This window comes from Rhinolophus ferrumequinum, chromosome 6 (assembly GCF_004115265.2).
Source record: "Rhinolophus ferrumequinum isolate MPI-CBG mRhiFer1 chromosome 6, mRhiFer1_v1.p, whole genome shotgun sequence".
Classification (NCBI taxonomy): domain Eukaryota; kingdom Metazoa; phylum Chordata; class Mammalia; order Chiroptera; family Rhinolophidae; genus Rhinolophus; species Rhinolophus ferrumequinum.
The window spans coordinates 2,207,172-2,226,522 of record NC_046289.1 but is presented as its reverse complement, the minus strand read 5'-3'; the positions used below and the strand labels follow the sequence as shown (position 1 = coordinate 2,226,522).

Genomic DNA, 19,351 nt, shown 5'->3' with positions numbered 1-19,351 from the left:
GGGACCGCAGCGGGGGCCATATAGAGCGAGTGGGGCGGGGCGGGCGGCGGCCGAGGAGGAAGGGGGGGGGGCGCCCGAAGCCACCCCCCGCCTGCGCCGCCGCGCCGTTGCTAAGGCCGGCCGGCGGGCGCGGCGCGGGAGGGCCTTAGCAACGGGCCGCGCGGGGAGCGGCGAGGGCGCGCGGGGGCGCGGGCGCACCGGGCTGGCGGCGCCGGCAGCTCCTGCGGCTCCCACGCGCGCGGGCGGGGGCGGGGGCGGGGCGGGCGCGCGCCGGGCGCGCTCCCCGGCCGGCGGGGATTTCCAGCGCGCGAGAGGAAGTGCTGCGAGAGGGAGCGTGAGGGCGCGAGGGAGCGCGGCGCGGCGCGGCCGCCGCGTGCGCGAGCCGGGTTGCAGCCCAGCAGGGACTTTCCAGCCGGCGGCGGCGGCGGCGGCCGCCGGCCCTTCCCCGCCCCCCGATATGGGGCTGCCCGGGGAGCAGGACGCTGCGGACCGCGGCGGAGGACGCGCCCGGCGCCCCTGAGCCGGCGAGCGGCGGCGGACCGCGGGGTAAGGGGCGACAGCGGGCGGGCGGCAGCGGGCGGGCCCGGCGGCTCCATCCCGGCGGCTCCATCCCGTGCCCTCGGCGGCGGGCGGGCCCAGAGCGGGCGGCGCGGGGCCGGAGCGGCGCAGGCCCGGCGCCCGGCGGCCAGTGCCCGGTCTCCGCTGCCCCGTCCGCCCCCCGGACGCCTCAACTTCGGGAAACTTTGTGCTTAAGGCCGGGCCCGGGGCCGCGGGCCGGGGTTCCAGCAGCTTTTCAGGAAACGGGGCGCCAAGGCCTCCTTCGAACGTGACCCCCCCCGCCCCCCCCCCGGGGTGGCGAGAAACCAGCATCTCCGGCGCGGCGGGGTATTTTTACCGCGTGAGAAGCGGACTGACTCGGTTGTCTTCGTAGACGAGCCTGCTGGCCCTGGGCTGGTTTCGTGTTTTTTTTTTTTTTTTTTTTTTAAGCCATTATTTAAAAGTTTATACTGAGTCATTCCTCTGCAGATGAACCTCTGACTGATTCATACAGCTGCAGTGGCCTCGAAGGCTGGCGGGATGGGATCCAGTTTGGGGCAGAATGCACACATTCCACCTTTGATTAATACGTAAGGTCAGAATGGGCTCCCCGAGGCAAAAAACTGGAAATGCTCCCTGCCACGGTGTTTAAATTTTCATCTCGAGGCGCCAGGCTATTGCTCACGTACGCTTTGCCACGTTTTCACAGTGTCACCCCGTTTGGGGCCATCTGTCTAATATTAAGACCTTTACAGAGAATTCTGTGTGGAAAATTCTTTACCTTTAATTTGAAAACATAGCTGCAGAATGGAAATGGATGAAGTGTTGTGGACGTGCTTTGAAATTTAAGAAGCCTTCAGATAATGAGCCCCTGAAGGGAACAGTTTTATTTCACGTTTTTCGTACTAAGCTCTGCATCAATTTTCAGAATGAGTCGGGGTGTGTGTGTGTGTGTGTGTGTGTGTGTGATTTACTCATTTATTTTTGTGGAGTCATGAAGGCTGTATTGAGTAGCGTTATTGCCGCTTCTTAATTTACATTCACAACGTATAACTGAGGAGGAGCCATAATTTTTTCTAGCATTTGCTGTGAATACACACTGGTGAAGCTTTTAGAAATATTTACTGTCATCTCGTGTGTCTATAAAATCCTTACTTAAAGAAATGACCAGGTGGACCATCGGTTGGTGCCAACATCTTCTCAGGTCTTTCACGTTTTTGCAAATGGCCTGTGAAAAAGACTGCAGCATGTGTCGGATGTCTGGCAAAATAGTGTACAGCCACTTGTTTTTCAAATGAAAGGAGATATGTGCCTTTGCGCCGTGGTGTGACAAGATCATACGGTAAGAATTAGTCTAAAGATGAAAAATTCTTTGGCCAAAACACAATAAGGCTGATCAGTGTGAAAATGGAAAATATCATACAAGACTGGGAATGACAGGAACCCCAACAGACCTGGGGTTCCAGCATCACTAGGTAAAATCAGACCTAGTCAGGGATAAGGTTTAAGATGTAAGGTGTCTCCCCCAGACGCCATCTGTTCCAGCTGTCACAATGCAGAAGTCAGGAAAGCAGAGAGAGCTGGCAGGGAGAATTCCAGCTTTTTTTTTCTTTTTAAGGCATTCATGTGAATTTTTCTGTGAGGGGAAAGAAGACCAATTATTTTCCTTGGATGCTCTCCATTCATTTTGGAATTAATAAGATGGCCTCACTCAGTGAGAAGGGTGTAAAGACATTCCACAGGAACCAGGCAATAGCAGTGGCCAGTTGTTTCTGTTAAATAATATTCCTTCTCTCGTTCGTGCCTTGAAGAAGCTCCGTTTAACTGAAATATCTTGCTGCTTGCTGTTTTCCCGAGTTGGGGATTTGATTTTGTAAACACCATTGCTAGAATCCCTTTAATTTTTCACTTTGCAAATAGAGAATGACCTTTCTGAGGTATTGTCAGGATAGATATGCTAATGAGCTGAAGGATGAGAATGTCTTTTTTTACGTTAAAGCTGTATTTCAAGAAAGATAAAATTGTCATTCTGGTGTTGCAAGTCTGGGCTAGCTCAAGCAAACAAAGGAAATTGCGTTAAATTTGCCCATCTCTGTGTTGTCATCTTCTAGCAAGACGCTCCAAACAGCAAGAGATCTAACCTATCAATATTACGCAATAGCTGAGCTTCCTTGCAATGGGCAGTTTAAGAACTGTTGACTTAGCAGAGGAGACATCTGATGACCGAGGCCTTCTGCCCGATTCCATGGAATCAGGACTCCCGGTGTGCTTCTTTACAAGTGTTCATAGAGGAAGAAAAATTATTTGGCTTTTGGAGGGGTAGGAGAGTCATAATATTGTCTTAAGATACAGAGAGAAACTGGGAAGAGCTACTGAGTGAGAAGGGAGGAGGTGAGGCTGGTGGATTTGAAGGCGACCGAAGAGAGGCAGCCGAGGCCTGACTGAAGATGACGCTTCCACTTGCTCTGAGCAGGAGGGATGAAGCCGGACGCGCTGCGGGTGGGCGGGAGGGCAGTAGGGAGGTGAACAGGGTCGGTGCTGCTTGTATCGGAGGACCAAGCTTTGGGGCCAAAGAAAATGCAGTTTTAAACAGAAAAGGAAAAAATGTAAGAACACATTTTGTATGCTTGTGTCATATCTATTATTCATAATTAACTAGAAAGTACAAAATGATTTTCTCATTTTCGAGAGCCTTTATGGGCTGGCTGTGTTCTGCACAACACTATCCTAGACATAATTGGTGGTGGGGAACTGAGCAACCTAGGAAGGAAGGTGGGTTGGTTTTGTTATCAGTAGAACCCTTTCAGGTGAGGCTGGCAGGTGGTGAGGTGTCATAAATGCAGGTGACTTGCTTTCTGTCAACTCCAGAAATCAGGTTGGAATCTCTTACTGAATTCTGTATTCCTCGAGATAAGTGGATCATTAACTGGGACTTGGGAGTCTTTTTCTTGTTTAATTTAATGTGTTCAGTTAATGTGCCTCGAGTTCCCACAGTGTTCTACTTACAGTGCCAGGATGAGTGAGAGACCACACAAGTCTTTAAGCGCATGGTCTGCACAAGTCTGGGGCATCTTGGCCCCCTGGCATGGTGCGGGGAGATGCTGGAAACCAGTGGGGACTAAGCTGGTGGCAGGAGGGTGAGGACAAAGGAAACGTCACCACCCTCCCTTCAGGGAGCTGGCTGCTCAGCTAGGGAGCTGAAGACCCACCAGGAAGAATGTTGGAAGTCTTTAAGAGGTAAGCTGGAGTGAATTGGTGGATTGTGTAGGAGACTGGAAGTCTGGTGGAAGATCAGAAAAGGGAAAGCTCATGGATTGTGGGGAAAGGCTTCCAGGAAGCCGGTGATGAGCCCTACTGTCAGGAAGGCAGGTATCCTGGGACCAGGGAATGGCAGGAAGGGGACTTCTCCCCTCCCTGACAGTTTGCTTGCTGCTCTGCTACTTCTTGCCAGTAGTTACCGGGCCGGTGACGCCGCCGGTCAGTGGGTTTCCATTTGTGACGTTCCCTGTGCCGTCCTCTAGCTTTCACCAGGCCCTTTGTGACCAGGAGCTCTGGTGACACAGGCACTCTGCTGCTGTGAAGGGCACAGAGCCGTGGGCCCCCACCTGGGCGGAGCACGTTGCCATCCCTACTTTGTCCTTGTGGGTAGGAAGTCTCAGAAGGTGGTGGTGAGGGAGGGGTGTGAAGGTTAAAACGCTCTTCCCCAGGGACTCCCCCAAACCTACCGCTCTATCATTCATGCTGAAATGGCCCATATCTCTTTAATTCTCAAGAAATACAAAAGGGGACCCTACAACTTCAGTTTATGATTGACTTTTTTTTTTTTTTAAGGATTTGCTCCATGCTATTTTGACTCCATGAATTTTTTTAAAAATGTTGCTTATTTTGTAACTTCTCATGAGGCCATTCTACCAAGAAAGGTATCAGGTCTGCTGTACTGATACTCTGATTTCCTTTCTAATTTAAGCACTTGATTCTATGGCAAAACCCAAAAGTGTATTTATTGGAAACATGGTTTCTTTAAGGGGAGAGAAAAGCTAAATTGATTAACCGAGTGGCATAATAAAATCTTTAGGACAACAGTAGCATCGAAATGGTACACCGAGTGTCCAGGTGTTACAGTGATTATGTTGAAGGCTTTCGGACACTGACTTGTACCCTGGAAGGCTAATTAATGCCCTAATGAGGGAGCTTAGACCTGCCCCCTCCTTCTTCCCCTAGGGCCAGACACGGGGCACCCCTCCTTTCACTTTTGTGTCCAGAATCTGCAAGTTTGGAGGAGAGGAGGGATTTGGCAGATGCCACACACCGGTTCCGTGTAGCTTGGCATATGCGGCGGGGGAGGCTAGTCGCTGCCGCCCTTGACCAGGCCGTCGGGTAGTGCTTAGCTCCCTGGTTTGCTGCCTTGGGGGCCTGTGTGAAGGGAGACTTCTTTTGACGTCGTAACTTTCTTGGGTGCTTTTAATGGCTTCAAAGGAAAGAACAGAGAAACTAGTTCTCTTGAGTCCTTCCTTGCCCGACAATGCCCAGGAGTCACAACTTTATTCTGGAAATTAAATTCCATCCTTTTCGGATTAATAGTAGCCTGATGTTTGAAACGTTATTACAGGGTAAATTAAGTGCTCTGGTTTCAGAAGGCTTTCTAGCGTGAGAAAGGGCATGGCATGACTTACTGCAGAATCTCTCAAACCCTTTAAATTTTATCTTAAAATTTTATTTTACATTGTACTCAGTAATATGTCTGATTTTTTAAAACAAACACACTTTGCCCCCCAGATTTTTGAGTACAGTTGATTCGCCACAAAATGCATTGTGTTTATCCTTGCCTTCCCAGGACCCCTGAGGGGTCCCCTGGCATCCCACCCGTGTCCTGGGGACTGTGCAGCCCCCGGCTTGCGCCCTGTGGGCCTGGTAAAAGGTGCCCGCTGTAGACATCCGCGTGGCAGGCCTGCCCTGTCCCAGCCGGAGGGTCTCGGCAGCCGCCGGGCCTCGCCGCGCTGTTCTCCTGCCTGGAAGTGGGGCTGATGGCACCGCGCACGGCCCTCGCGGTGAAGTGGACAGCCAGGCCTTCTGCCGGGCCTTTCCGTCGTGCAGAAGGCTGAGCTGTCATCTTAGAGAGTGGACCTGCCATATCAGGTCTCAGTAGCGACCGCCGGGATTTTCTAGTGAGTTCCCTCATTTTCTGTGGGAGGCAGCTGAGGCTCAGAGTTTGTGCGAGGAAGTCTCCCAAGTCAGGTACTGGCACGGCGGGACTCTTCACCGGCGTGAGTAGACTTTTCCCTGAAGTCTTCATTTCCCAGGATTTGCCCCAGGGCAGCTGCGTGGCCTCTAATTCCAATTTGGGATGATCAGGAATTATTTCATCAGCACACATTTTTCGAGAACTTAGGAGCAGTGCTAGTTGCCAAAGCTAAAAAGTCAAGCAAGATGCTCCATGATCACTGTCTTCCAGGAGCTTCTGTAAGGTGGGTGAGCCAGAAGAATCATGGTTATGGCACAAGCTGGTAGGTGCCGTGGCAGGAGCACAGAGGTGCCGTGGGAACGGACGGACTTAGCGGGTGTTTTCCAGGGAGGATGAGAGCAAGAGCAGGCAAATGGGAGCAGGGCTGTCGCCTCGTGTCAGGGGGCCCGCGAGTGCAGCCGTGTGGCTGTTTAGGGGACAGGGACTGGCCGCCGTTGGTGCCACCTTCATGTCAGCCTGACTTTTGAGGTCAGAATCTTCCCGTTTGACAGATTGGGGAGTTGAGGAGTCCCGGCAGGGCTCCAGGCTTCATGTTTTCATCACTGCTCAGTGGTCAGTTGAAGCTGAGTTACAGCCCGGTTTGGGGTTTCATTCTTGACTTTAATTTTGCTTTCAGCGTCTAGGCAGTTTAGCTTTGCTGCTGTGTAGTGCTTTTTAAAGAAATGGTGTATTTTTCCAGCATGTGTTTTTCATGCAGCCTTTCCTTTCCTCCAACATCTGTTTGCCTACGCGCATGCTGGCTTTTTTCTCAGCCTTCTGTCTGTTTTGAGTTATTTTGAGTTATTTTCCTACGGCAGCAGCATTTCACTCAGTATCCTTTAGCAGATTCAGTTAAAACATTCCTCAGATGTTGCTTACATCTTGCTGAGTCCCAAACCTGTAATGTGCTTTCTTTCCCCCTTCTCTCTCTTAATTTACATTTAAACTGGTAATGTAGTAATAATGATAGTATTTAGCCGTTTTGTCCTTACAGGCTTTTAAAAACATTAGCTCGTTAGTGGTGAACAAACCCCTGCGGCCTGGTCCCTGTGGAGAGCCTACTGGTTACAGCCCGGCACAGTCAGGTTCCCGCCCTCTCATCAGGACCACTGATTGCTTATGGGAATATAAGTTGAAGGCGAAGAAGCCTTGGCTACAGTTAGCGAGGATGTGATGATGTTGGCTATTGAGGAGAAGGCTTTGGTGGCTCCTCAGCCAGAAGCACTGAAGTTCTGCACGGGAACCAGGAGGGACCAGTGGTGGCTGCACTGAGGCCAGGGGCTTGTTCTGTAGCCACCTGTACGTGCTCCAGGAATGGCTGTGAGTTCTGGGACACCGTGGGACACTGAGGCTGTAAGGTCAGGTTCCTGGAGTGGTAGAGGGTGGATTTCTTTGTTCTTACACAAGTTGGCAGAAGAGGAGAGGGGCGGAGGCAGTGGCCTGGGGCAGCAAGGGGCTCCTCGTGTTTGTGGAGCCTGCCCTGCCCTCTGCAGGCTGCGGGGTGGGTGTTCCAGTGCATCTTGCATGGTCTCTAGAGTTCAGATGACAAGCTTCTTGTCATCTGAAGAATGTGACAAGTGTCCCCCTATCGTATTTTCAGTTTGGCCTCAGGCGTGCTCAGTAAAAATGAGGTGAATTTCTCTATGGAAGGAGTATAGGTTTGAAGTCAGACCTGACTTGAATTCTGGTCCTTCCTTTAGCTAACTGTGACAGTAAGTTACTTATCCTTTCTGAACCTCAATTTTCTCATCTATGAAAAGGTAATTGTGGGGATTAAAAGTGAGAATGTGAGTGAATGTGAGAACCTAGCATATATCCTCAATGGTAGTTCCTCTTGCCTTTTCTGAGAGATTTCCTGGAGGGAAAAACATGCCCTGTTAGCAAGGCATGACGGGCTGTCTTGGGAGGATGGCCTGGGCTTGGAAGACGGTAGGGGAAGACAGTAGGTCGGGGTAGAAGAAGCACTGTAATGGGCTGTAAAGAAATGGTTTGTGACAAAGTTACATGTCTAGAAATGAAAAACCACTAGATAGACCCCTGCTTTTTTAGAAAAGCAATTTTTGCTTATGATTTGTGATCAATTTAAATTTATATTTTAGTATATCATTTTCTTTCATTATTTAGCAGAATAGTATTCTTCGATTCATTCTTGTGTCTGTTCAAACATCACTTCTTCGAGGAGTTCTTCCCTGACGCTCTAATTAAAATAGCCCATGCTGTCTCTGTCCAGTCTCTTACCTTGCTTTTTAAATTCATAGCAGAAAATTTATGTCCATCACCTTAACCTGTGTACAAGGAGAGTGTCTGGCATATGGTAGGAACTCAAGAATTTTTATGAATGAAGCAATAAATTACAGTCTAACTACATTTTTTTTTTATTGAGGCAAAATTCACGTTAACACACAGTTAATTATTTTAAAATGTATAGTTCAGTGATATTTAGTGTAGTCACTATGTTGTGCAACTATTAGTTCTCTCCAGTTTCAAAACTTTTTCATCACCCCATAAAGAAACCCTGTACTCATTAACTAGTCATTCTCTACTCCCCCTTCTTCCCAACCCCTGGTAACCTCTAATCTGCTTTCTCTGTAAATTTGCCTGTTCTGGACATTTCATATAAAAAGCATCATACGGTATCTGATCTTTTGTGTCGAGCTTCTTTCACTTGGCATAATGTTTTTTGAGGTCCATCCAAGTTGTTGCCTCTATCAGTATTTTGTTCTTTTTATGGCCCAGTGATATTCCATTGAGTGTATGTACCACAAGTTGTTTATCCATTCATCCACTGATGGGCACTTGTATTATTTTCACCTTTGGGCTCTTAAGAATCATGTGTATGGGTTTCTGTGTAGACATGTGTTTTCATTTTTCTTGGGTAATATAGCTAACAGTGGGATTGCTGGGTCATGTGGTGACTCTGCGTTTCATTATTCCCTCCAGCAATGCACTAGGATTTCAATTTCTGCACATGTCTGCCAGCATTTATTTTGTCTTTTAGACTAAAGCTATTCTAGTGGGTGTAAAGTGGTATCTCACTGTGGTTTTGTATTTCCTTAATTACCAATGATACCGAACATCTTTTATCTTTTTATTGTATATCTTTTTTGGAACAATGTCCATTCAGGTCCTTTGTCTTTTTGTTGTTGAGTTGTAAGACTTCTTTATATATTTTGGGTATTAAACCCTTATTAGATATATGATTGACAAATATTTTCTCCTATTGTCTGTTTTTTTTTTATAGACTTGACAATGTCCTTTGATGTACAAAAGTTTTTAATTTTGATGACATGAGTTTATCTGTTTTTTTTCTTTTGTTGCTATTGCTTTGGTATCAAATCTGAGAATCCATTGCCAAATCCGAGGTAATGAAAATCTTATGTTTTATAGTTTTAGCTCTTACATTTAGGTCTTTGATCCATTTTGCGTTAAGTTTTATCTATGGAGTGAAGTAGGAGTCCCACTTCATTCTATTGCATGTGCTTATCCAGTTGTCCCAGCACCATTTGTTGAAGAGACCATTCTTTCCCCGCTGGATGGTCTTGGCGCTCTTATTGGAAATCAGTGAGCCAGAGATGTTTGAATTTATTTCTGGACTCGCAGTTTTATTCCATTGGTCCGTATGTCCGTCCTCCTGCCAGTAGCACACTATTTTGATTACTGTAGCTTTGTAGAAAACTTCAAAGTAAATTTGAGAAGTGTGAGTCTTCCAACTTTTTTGTTTTCAGTATTGCTTTGGCAACTTGGGACCCCTTGCAGCTCCATATTAATTTCAGGATCAGTTTTTTTTCTTTCTGAAAAAACAGTGATTGGAATTTTGACAGGGATTGCATTGAATCTGCTTTGGGGCATTACCATCTTAACAATTCTGAGTCTTACAATTCACGACCATGGGATGTCTTTCTATTTATTTACATCTTTAATTTCTTTCAGCAAGATTTTGTTGTTTCAGTGAACAAATCTTTCACCTCCTTGGTTAAATTTATTCCTAGATATTGTATTCTTTTGGATGCTATTATAAATGGAATTGTTCCGTTAATTTTTTTTTTCATATTGTTTGTTGCTGGTGTAGAAGACAACTGATTTTTGTGTGGTGATCATATACCCTGTAACTTTGCTAAATTTGGCAATTACCTGTAGCAGTTTTACCATGAGTTCTGTGGGATTTTCTATATATGTAGAATCATGTCAAATGCAAATAGAGATCATTTATGTCTCTTTCCAATTTGGACACCTTGTGTTTCTTTTTCTTGTCTAATTGCTGTGGCTAGGACTTCTACTACACTACTGAATAGCATTAGTGAAAGCAGACATCTTTGTCTTGTTCCTGATCTCAGGGGAAAGCTTTTAGATTTTTACCATTGATTATGAAGTTAGGTGTGGGTTCCCCCCCCCAAATAAATGCCCTTTACCATGTTAAGGAAGTTCCCTTCAATTCCTGCTTTGCTAAGTGTTTTACCCCGAAAGGTTGAATTTTGTTAAATGCTTTCTGTGTGTATGTTCATAAGATCGTGTGTGTTTTCCCTTCATTTATTAATGTGGTATATCACCTTAACTGATTTTCCTAGGGTGAACCACCATTGCTTTCCTGGGATAAATCCCATTTTGTTGTGGTGTTTAATCCTTTTAATGTGTTGTTGGATTTGGCTTGCTACAGATTTGTTGAGCATTTTTGCATCTGTGTACATAAGGAATATTGACTGACCTTTAATTTTCTTGTGGTGTATTTGTCTGGCTTCGGTGTCAGGGTGCGAACCACATTCTGACTGTCTGTCGTGTTCTTGAGAATTTTGAACCCTGTCCTCCCTTACGTCAGTAATGTATAGAAAATTCTAGGAGGATTTTGAAGCAGAGCGGAGAACTCGTTGATGGTCGTTACACCACTAACGTCCCCACTTCCTAACACGGGGCTGTCCCTAAAATGGCCTGCAGCTGGGAGAATCCTGGCTGACATTACCACCGTGACTCAGTGTCCACCAGTGGAGAATGGAGGAGGGGACTCCATTCCTGATGCCAGAGCAGGAGATTGATGTGCTTCTGTCATGTCCTGAAAGAGCCACAGATTGTTCCATGTAATGACTGCTGAGTAACACACCACCCTAAGCTCCAGTGATCTGAAACAGTAATTTGTTATTAGATCTCATGGTGCTGTGGGTTGATCAGGCAGGGTTCAGCTGGCGAGTCTTCTGCTCCTTGTGGCATTAACTGACGTCACTCACTGCTGTTTATCTGGCCTCTTGTCTGGTCTGGATGGCCCAAGATAGCTGTTCGTGCATGCTTGGGTGGCTGAAAGGCCAGGCTTAATGGTTACCCCCTTTCTGTGTGGTGTCGAGGCCTCTGCAGACGGCCTCTGTGCTAGGACTTGTTACGCAGCAGCTCAGGACTCTTGGAATGATTGTTCTGGGCGGGAAGGAGAGGCTGACAAATCTGTGTGAGGTAACTTCTGCTGCTGCTTGGAGACCCCTACTGGTGCTCCTAGATTTAGGAGAGGGAACGTAGAGTCTGTCTCTTGATGAGAGGAGTGTCACGGGATTTGTGACCGCTTTAGTCCCTTCACGTACGGTGGGAGATTCCGTAGTGCTGTCAGCAGTATGTGTTGTGGATACTTTTTAAGAGAGGCTGTTGTGGGCTAAGGTGGAAACCCCAACTGTTGTGTGTATCTGCTTCCAGCGAGAAAATGCATTCTGTGTTCTGAACCAAGATTTCTTGAGTAAACTTTGGAATACAGCCATTCATAAAATGGTAATTGTCTGCAGAAAAGGTACGTTTATTTACTTAGTCAGCAGGCATCGTTGATCATCTGTCAGGAGTTTTCCGAGTATAACTTTGGGTCCATAAATTTTCCCCTCCTGTAAGTTTATTTTAAAAATTATTTGAAAACTTCACTTTCATTTTGAAGAGTGTTATGGAGTTTAAGCTTATATTTTTCTGTTCTTAAAAAAAAAAAAGCTTCATTGAGAAAATATTAGTACGCCTCCATATCCTAAATTTCCTTTTCTTCACCCAGATTCTAGTAAATCTCCTACAGGCTTATTAAAGTTACGGCTGTTAACATAAAAAAAAGTGGGATAATTGGACAGTGCGTGCAGAAGTATGTACGCATTTGCTCGAACAGAAACCTCATCTTCTGTAAACCCTGCCTTCTCAGCCTGGCTCAGCGGATTGAATACTTTTGGGTGGGAGCAAATGTGATTGGGGGGGGGGGACGTGGATTTAAATAAGGAAACAAGAAATCTGTCTTTGGCTCTGGGAGAGCCCCAAGTAGTGACATCGATGAGGGTGGAGAGTGGGGAGCTGTGGCAGTCTGAGCCCTGCCTCACGCAGGGCTGTGGCTGCCCCGTGCTGTTTCCCACACACACCTTGCCTTTGTCCGCAAACACCCATCACTCCTGGGCATCTGACCTTCTGTCCAAGGAGGTGTGAATGAGTGGGTTGGCCACTTTAAGTGTTTTATATGTGGTGCTGACTGACGCACGCATGGAATTTCAGGGTGTCCTGGGAGCTCCTGAATTCCCTCCCGTCAGGCCTGAGGTCAGGAAACTCTGGTCTCGATGGCCTGAGGTCTCTTTCAGCTGTAAAGTTATCATTTGCTTTTTGGTCTGGGGATGCCTGTTCCTCACTCTGTCCGTGTTACGCATTCCAAAAGTTTGCTGGCCTTCGGCGTATCATCAGGGAGAAGATCATCGCTGTCTCCAAGTCCATTGGGGTGCTTCTTAATACTGCTTGCCTTTCTCATCATCGTTACTTTAGGAGTCTCTATTCCAGAATCCGGCGGCTACGGCCTGGGGGTCAGCAGCATAGAGGCTGAAGAAGGGCAGTGAGACCTGAGGGCTGGAAGCGGGTGACTGAGGCAGGGGGGATGGGGCCACCAGGAGGGCAGCGTGCGCCCTTTGCCTGTCTCCTGTCTGGGTTCCGTTTCGTATAAAAAAGGTATTTCCTTGTGTTAAGATGAATTAAGACAGTTTCTCTTGCTTTTAAATTTTGTCTTGGGGTTCTTAGGAACTGCATCAGATTTTAGTCATTTACACTTGGAGTGAAATGAGTAAGGTATGGTTTACCTGGAAAAAACTGTCTGTGAGGCATCTTCATAGCGGTCTCAGTTCTGCATAGAGTAGATAAGGGCCCTTAAAGCTTTCACAGTCTGTCCTTCTAAGCAGAACACTCCAAATGTCAACGAAGACTCAAAGAGCGCTGGAAAGCGTGGAGTGCCTGATGGCTGGCCAGGCGCCTGACAGGTTGGGAGAGGGGCTGGTAGCTTCCGGCCAGTGGGCGCCCCGCGATGGCAGGACAGGACTCAAGTAAGAGCTGGGGACTCGCGCGTAGGCCCCACCAGTCTTTGTGACCTTGGGCAAGTTATTCAACCTCTGAAACTCCTGTCTCCTTTCATGGTAGATGGGGATAATAGTGTCATGATTGTTGTGAAAATAAAATAATGAGCTTTAAAAAGGTGAATTCACCAGAAAAATGAAAAGTGGTATTTAAACTTAAAGGAATTTGCGTTTTTCAGCCCAGAACAGAAGGTGGAGGATATATCCACCAAACAGTCACCATTTCAGTATGTATTTATCTGCTGTGTGCCTGGTCAACTTTAGGGGCTCACTCTGTGTGTGTGTGTGTGTGTGTGTGTGTGCGCGCGTGCGTGTGAGTGAGTGTGTGTAGTGTATAAACAAAAAACACATTTAACTGGCCCCTGACCACACCTGGTTTCGTTCAGTAAACTGCGGTGGAGCACTTCGTGGGTGCTGGGCGTGCTGCTCGCTGGGTGTGTGTGTGCCTAATACTGAGGGACACTGTTCTCGGGTTCAGACCGCTCATTTCCATCTGGATGTCAGGCTTTCTGAGAGGACACATTAGCCAGCTCAGGCTGTCATAACAAAACGTCACAGATTACGTGATTTCAACAGCAGGAATTTGTCTCTCCCAGTTCTGGAGGCTGAAAGTCCAAGGTTAGGGTGCCAGCCAGTTCAGTTTCCCTGTGAGGGCTCTTCCTGGCTGCAGGCGGCCACCTTTCACTGCGTCCGCACATGGTGGGGAGAGAGAAAGACAGGAAGCAAGCTCTGTTGTCTCTTGTAAGGGCCCCCCCTTACCCCCCCAAAGGCCCATCTCCAGATGCCATCACATAGGGAGTTAGAATTCCAACATGTGAGTTTTGAGGGGCACAGTTCATTCATAGCATTCTGCCCTCGACCCCCAACATTCACGTCCTTCTCAGAGGCAGAAAACATTCATTCCGTCCCAGCAGCCCAAGTCTTAACTTCAGTATCGCCTATAAAGTCTCAAGTCCAAAGTCTCACCTAAATATCATCCAAATCAGATGAGATGTGAGGTACGATTCATCTTGAGGCAGAATTCCTCTCCTGCTGAGAACCTGTGAAACCGGGGAGAGTCTGTGGTTCCAGAATGCAGGTGGGGCAGGCACAGGACAGACACTCCCATTGCAGAGGGAGGACGAGGAGAGAGGGACGAAGGGGTGACACGCCTGAGTTGTGCTCCACTCAGAAGGCAGACCCCAGGGGCCCTCAGGGCTGTAGAAGCGTCCTCGAGCTCCTCTCGTGTCATGCTGCCTTCTGGACCTGCTGGCATGGAGAGCCCGCCTCTGCTGGCCGGGGCGTTGTGCCCCCAAGGCTCTGGGCAGTGCTGTCTGGCCTGTTGAATTCGAGGTGATGGCCACCCCTTTTTGAAAGTGAGGGGGCAGCCTGGTGTCTGTATGGCCTGAAAAGCAATAAGACAAAAACAAAAGGGGGCAAATTACAGGACGAGTGAGTTGGCAAGCCAGTGCTCGGTCAGAACAGGACTCGTGTTCAGGTTCAACGAGGAAGTTCACCCACTGAGCCTCTCCGGAGGGCTGCCAGGAAGGTGGTGGCTGGGCTGGAGCACACATGGACGTGTCTTACCAGAAGTGGTCCGGGACCTGCTGTGGAAGGCCGTGGCTCATTTGGAATTTGGGAAGTAGAGTTCGGGCTTAGGTGGCTTTAGGGGACAGACTGATGTTGTGGAAGGCCTGTTCAGGGGCCTTCTGGGGGTGGGTGTGCTCTGTAAAAGCTGGCAGACGTCTGGGGGGAGCGCAGAGCTTACACAGTGGGTGGGGGCGCCGGCTGCGTGACCACTCAAGGCCCTTTTAGTCTCAGGATCAGCAGCGTGGCTGAAACGCACGGGTTGGCTGGTGTGTGCAGCTCCCACTCAGCTCACCCGCTCGTCCCCACAGGTCACCACAGCCTGAGTGTCCGGCCTCTTTCCTTGGAGTCTCCTGCCCAGGGTTGGTCTTGGCCGCAGGCGGGCAGTGGGCAGCGGCCCCTGAGGCTGTGTCTGTGTGTGGTTGTCCGTAGAACTTGGCCTTCCGCGTGGTGTGTCCAGGGCTGCGCTGGTTTCGAGGGGGGAAATGCTTCTGAGCCACAGAGCCGGGATGGCTGGGGCACTGCCTCCCTGAGGAACTTCACAGCGTTTCCTGGTCATGATGGGAGCCTCCCGCAGTCCTCTGGTGGCGTGCAGGGACTCGGCGTGGGTCCTGACGGCCTTGCTGCCGTCTCAGGACTGCTTTATTAGTGGTTTATTGCTTTTCTCATAATGCCTTCATGTGAGCGTTCCGAATCCTGGCTGCATGTTGGAATTATTAGAAAGAACCATAAAAGCTGAGGATCCCCACTTGAGCCCACTCCGACCAGTTAAGACCCCAGAAATCAGATGTGATGGATACTTTTAGTAAAGCATTCCCGGGCGTGCTGTGTCTCAGTGGCAGGAGCACACTTCTTCCTTCTTTCTGCCTCCAAGGGTGGTTCCTGGTCCGTCAGACCCGCCTTCCCAGGTGCCTCAGGGGCAGGGTCACCGGCCGCCCTCACGCCTGCTCGCTGCCAGGCTGCATCTCTGCACGGTTCTCAGGTGATGGATGTGCTCACGCGGGAGAAACCCCACGCAGGCCTTGGGCCAGAGAAACGGGGCTCAAGCCCTGCCTCTCTTCCTTCTCAGCTTCGTGAACTTGAACAAGTTCCCTGACCTTCCCGAGCCTCAGGCCCCTGCACAGAAAATGAGGATGAAGATGCAGGCACCCAGCTCCTCAGCCACAATTCGGAAGCCCCAGAGCTTCTGAAAATGGAATGGTTTTGGCACAGGTTTGGTGCCAAAACCTGACCGGAACTGATGTGATGCTATTTATGACCCCTGTTCCATTCAGTGTGAACATTCCTGTATCTCACTGCAGATTGAATACCTGTATTTCCTTACAGGTGCTGACCCAGACTTCGCTGGGGGGCAGTGTAATATATGGTCTACACACAATGTTTTCTTTCTGAAACCTCCAGGTTCTGACCTCTGAAACACAGGTGGCTGGGGTTTTGGCTCAGGGCTTGTGGAGCTGTGGAGTTAGCTTCTAGGTGGTTCGGGGAGGGAGTCACTATGTATGTGGGGGTCCTGCAGTCAGCACCCCACGCAGGAAGCTGTTAATGCCTCGTAGCGCCTCCATTTGTCCGTCCGGTGCACCGTCTCCGTTGGGTTCCTTTGTTTTCCCAGCACTTCAGGATTTGGTATGGCAGACTTTGTTCTTCAGATAATTCGATGCTTTCTATAAATCAGAAGTCAGTTGAGTCTGCGACGGGGCCCCCATCACCCACTCTGTGCATGTATCAGGGCTGGCTGTCGCAGGGAAGTACCACTCTGTGTGTGACATGGTCCCTGCTGGCAGAGAGCTTAGAAATTAGTCCTAGAAAGAGAAAATGTGGCAGGTTTTTTCAGAACCTATTTAATAACATTTCAAGCCAAGAGGAGAAGGTGTGTCAGAAGGCAGCTTTCGCTCCTGGACTGGCCTCCTGCAAGCTTTACAGAGGAGCTTTCTTGTTGTCCGTGGAGGACCTGTGGGAGCCATAGTGCTTAGCCTCTTGTTTTTCTTTCCACCCACAGGATGCAGACCTGGGGGTGTCTGCTCTGGGTGGTCTCCCAGCCTCGGTCCTGTCACGTGTTAGTGTCTGAGACCGTTGTGTGTACCCTAGAAACATGCACAGATAGAATTCTTTACTTGAAAGAGATGACCCTATGAAGTTGGCTGAAACATTTGGCTAAAAATTCAGAGAAATAGTATGTTTACTTAACGTATTTTACTTATGTACCTTTACAAACAGCTCCCCCTTCCCCATTTTACTGGATTTTCTCTGTGGAGACTTCCAGTCTTGGGTGCTTCAGGATTCCTTCAATCCATGACTGACCTTGGCTAGGAAAATAATGGGGCTGTTTTTGGTATGTGGTAGTGGATGACAGTTATCAGTGTCCCCCACACCTTGTACCATGAGACCCCACCCAGCGACAGAAGAGTGGATGCGTGGCTTGGACCCTTTCAGGGTCGACGGCATAGCATTCTGAAGCAGCCTGTTCTTCACACAGGGATTTTGTGGTCTGTTTTATCTGACATTCATACGAAGTTTGCATTTTGCTATGTGGTATGTGTTCTGATATTACAATCCTCTGAAAGTCTTTGTGTGTATCCAGAGCCATTCTCCAGGACGAGAACAGGGCCGAGTGTTCCCGCTGCACTCCGGGAAGCCGCGGCAGACCGTGTCGGCTGCCCGACTTGAATCCCTTAATTACTTACTTGTCCTCGGTTTTCTCTCCTTTTGGCCCTTACGGGAGTGTTTGCTCTCCGTGTATCTTTGGTGCAGATAATTTAGGCAATTGGGAACGAGTTTTGATCTTATTATCAAAACATTTGATCTGGACCCATCCTCACAGTCCCGTCAGGGGCACGGGGCAGGCGGAGACTCCGCGCTCGCCGTGTGTGAACGCCCTCTGAGACGGGAGGCGTTAGAGCTCAGGCTCCGCAGTCTGATGCGATAGACGGCTCAGGTGATTTGCGCTGCGGAAGACGAGCAACTCGAGAGAGCAGTGTGCGTAAAAACAATCCTTGCAGGTTGAAGAGTGTGCCTGGATGAGACTGGCACTGCTCTCGGTGTGTGGGCCCTGGTGTGCCGGAGCCCATGTGAGTGGGGATGCACCCCTAGACTGCAGACAAGCCCTCCTCGGGGCCCCCGACGTCTGTTGGCTCTGGCTGATGAGCAAGGAGGGCTGAGGTGGGCACTCAGCCACCTTGGTGATTCCTCAGGTGTGCGCGTGTTAGAACAGCGCCACAAGGCCATGCTTCGTGTGTCCTATAAAAGGCCTTGGTCACCACGGCCTTTCCCTTGGGGACCTTCATCCTGCAGGAATGGAGCGGCTTGGTGCGCAGCTCCCTCCTCGAGTGAGGCAGGCCTTTCCTTCTCACATTCGGGCTCAGACTGTGTCCAAGGAAGTGTCAGCATTTCTCGGTGTCGTGCCGCAGGACCTCACAGGACAGTTTGTGTGTGTAAGTCCCTGTTTTGCTTTCAGTTTCACTAGAGGGTACAGTTTGTGCCAGTTGTATGTGAGTGAGCATTTTAAGTTTAACAGGATTTGATCCCTGTGACCTTGGTTATGTTAATGATAGGAAAAGACCACTTGGTCTAGGATTGTTGTCTCAAAGAGGGAGGACAATTTGGTCCCCCAGGGGACATATGCAATGTCTAGAAACTCACTGGGGAGTGCTACTGGTATCTAGTGAGTACAGGCCAGAGCTGTGTAAGCATCTGAAATGCCCAGGATGAGCCCCCGCAACAAAGAATTACCTGGCCCAAAACATCAGTAGTGCAGAGGCTGAGAAACCCTAGTGTAGTTGTTAAGAGACGTCCTTTGCTTGATTTGCAGGGAATGGATGACGGAAGCCTTCATAGTTTTGTAAGGTGAGGCGCTTCCTATCAAGTTCAGTTAGCCATTAAATGAGAGCTTAAAGATGAGAAAATGTTTTCAGTAATACAGTGAGGTTCTACTCAAAGTGTGTATTAAAGTAAGCGGGGGAGCTGAGAGGTCAGAGGTGGGACCTAGCCCAGATGTCCATCGAGCTGGTTTGGATAAACCCTTTGTGAGAAACTAATCTAAGTGGAAACTGGTTGGCAGAATGGGAATTTTTGAGTAGGTACCATTAGAAATAAAATAATTTTCCAGCTGTGGTTCCCAAGTTCCCCAAGTTCATGTCTTTAACCCACAGCTCTTTTTGAGCTTAGCTTAGCCCTGTGTGTTTATTCAGCTGCTGAGCCCTTGGTGTGCTCCAGGCGCCAGCCTGAGTGACGGGGACGTGGCGACACAGCGCGGGCAGCTGCCCGTTGTCGTGAAGCCTGTGCTGTGGAAGCACAGGGAAGCCCACGTGCCGACAGCAGCATGGAGCGGGACCAGTGGGGCACTCCACGCAGCTGGGCTGGGGGAGCTCACTGACCGGGGCGTGCAGGAGAAAGGCATTTGTCCATGAGCCCGCGAGGAGTGGCCACTCACGACTGAGGCTGCCTGGTGTTTGCACTTAGATGTCACCTGACCTGTCCCCAGCATGACGCTCGAGTCCTTCCTGCCCCATCCAGGTGCTGATGCTGGAACCCCGGGAGCAACCCGACCCCTCTCTTCCCTTCCCTTTTGGGCTGTGGCTGTCAGTCTTGCATCCTGATTTCCCCTCCTCTCTGGTCCCCAATCTGATCCAGGCCTGGGGCCCACCACCGGTGGGCTCGTTTCTCCACGTCACGCTAGGTCACTCCAGGCCCTTCTCCACACAGCTGC

The 19,351-nt window shown here is 49.3% G+C and overlaps 1 protein-coding gene across 2 annotated transcripts in view; it reads left to right on the top strand.

Moving 5' to 3' along the window:
- The first annotated feature begins 349 nt into the window (after positions 1 to 349).
- Positions 350 to 19,351, top strand: part of TRAF3 (TNF receptor associated factor 3) — a 102,288-nt gene continuing 83,286 nt past the window's right edge. The window contains exon 1 of one of the 2 annotated variants that reach the window (XM_033108487.1): positions 350 to 546. The gene's annotated coding sequence lies outside the window, so the exon portion shown is untranslated. The remainder of the gene's footprint in view (positions 547 to 19,351) is intronic. The other variant, XM_033108489.1, reaches the window with a different exon arrangement.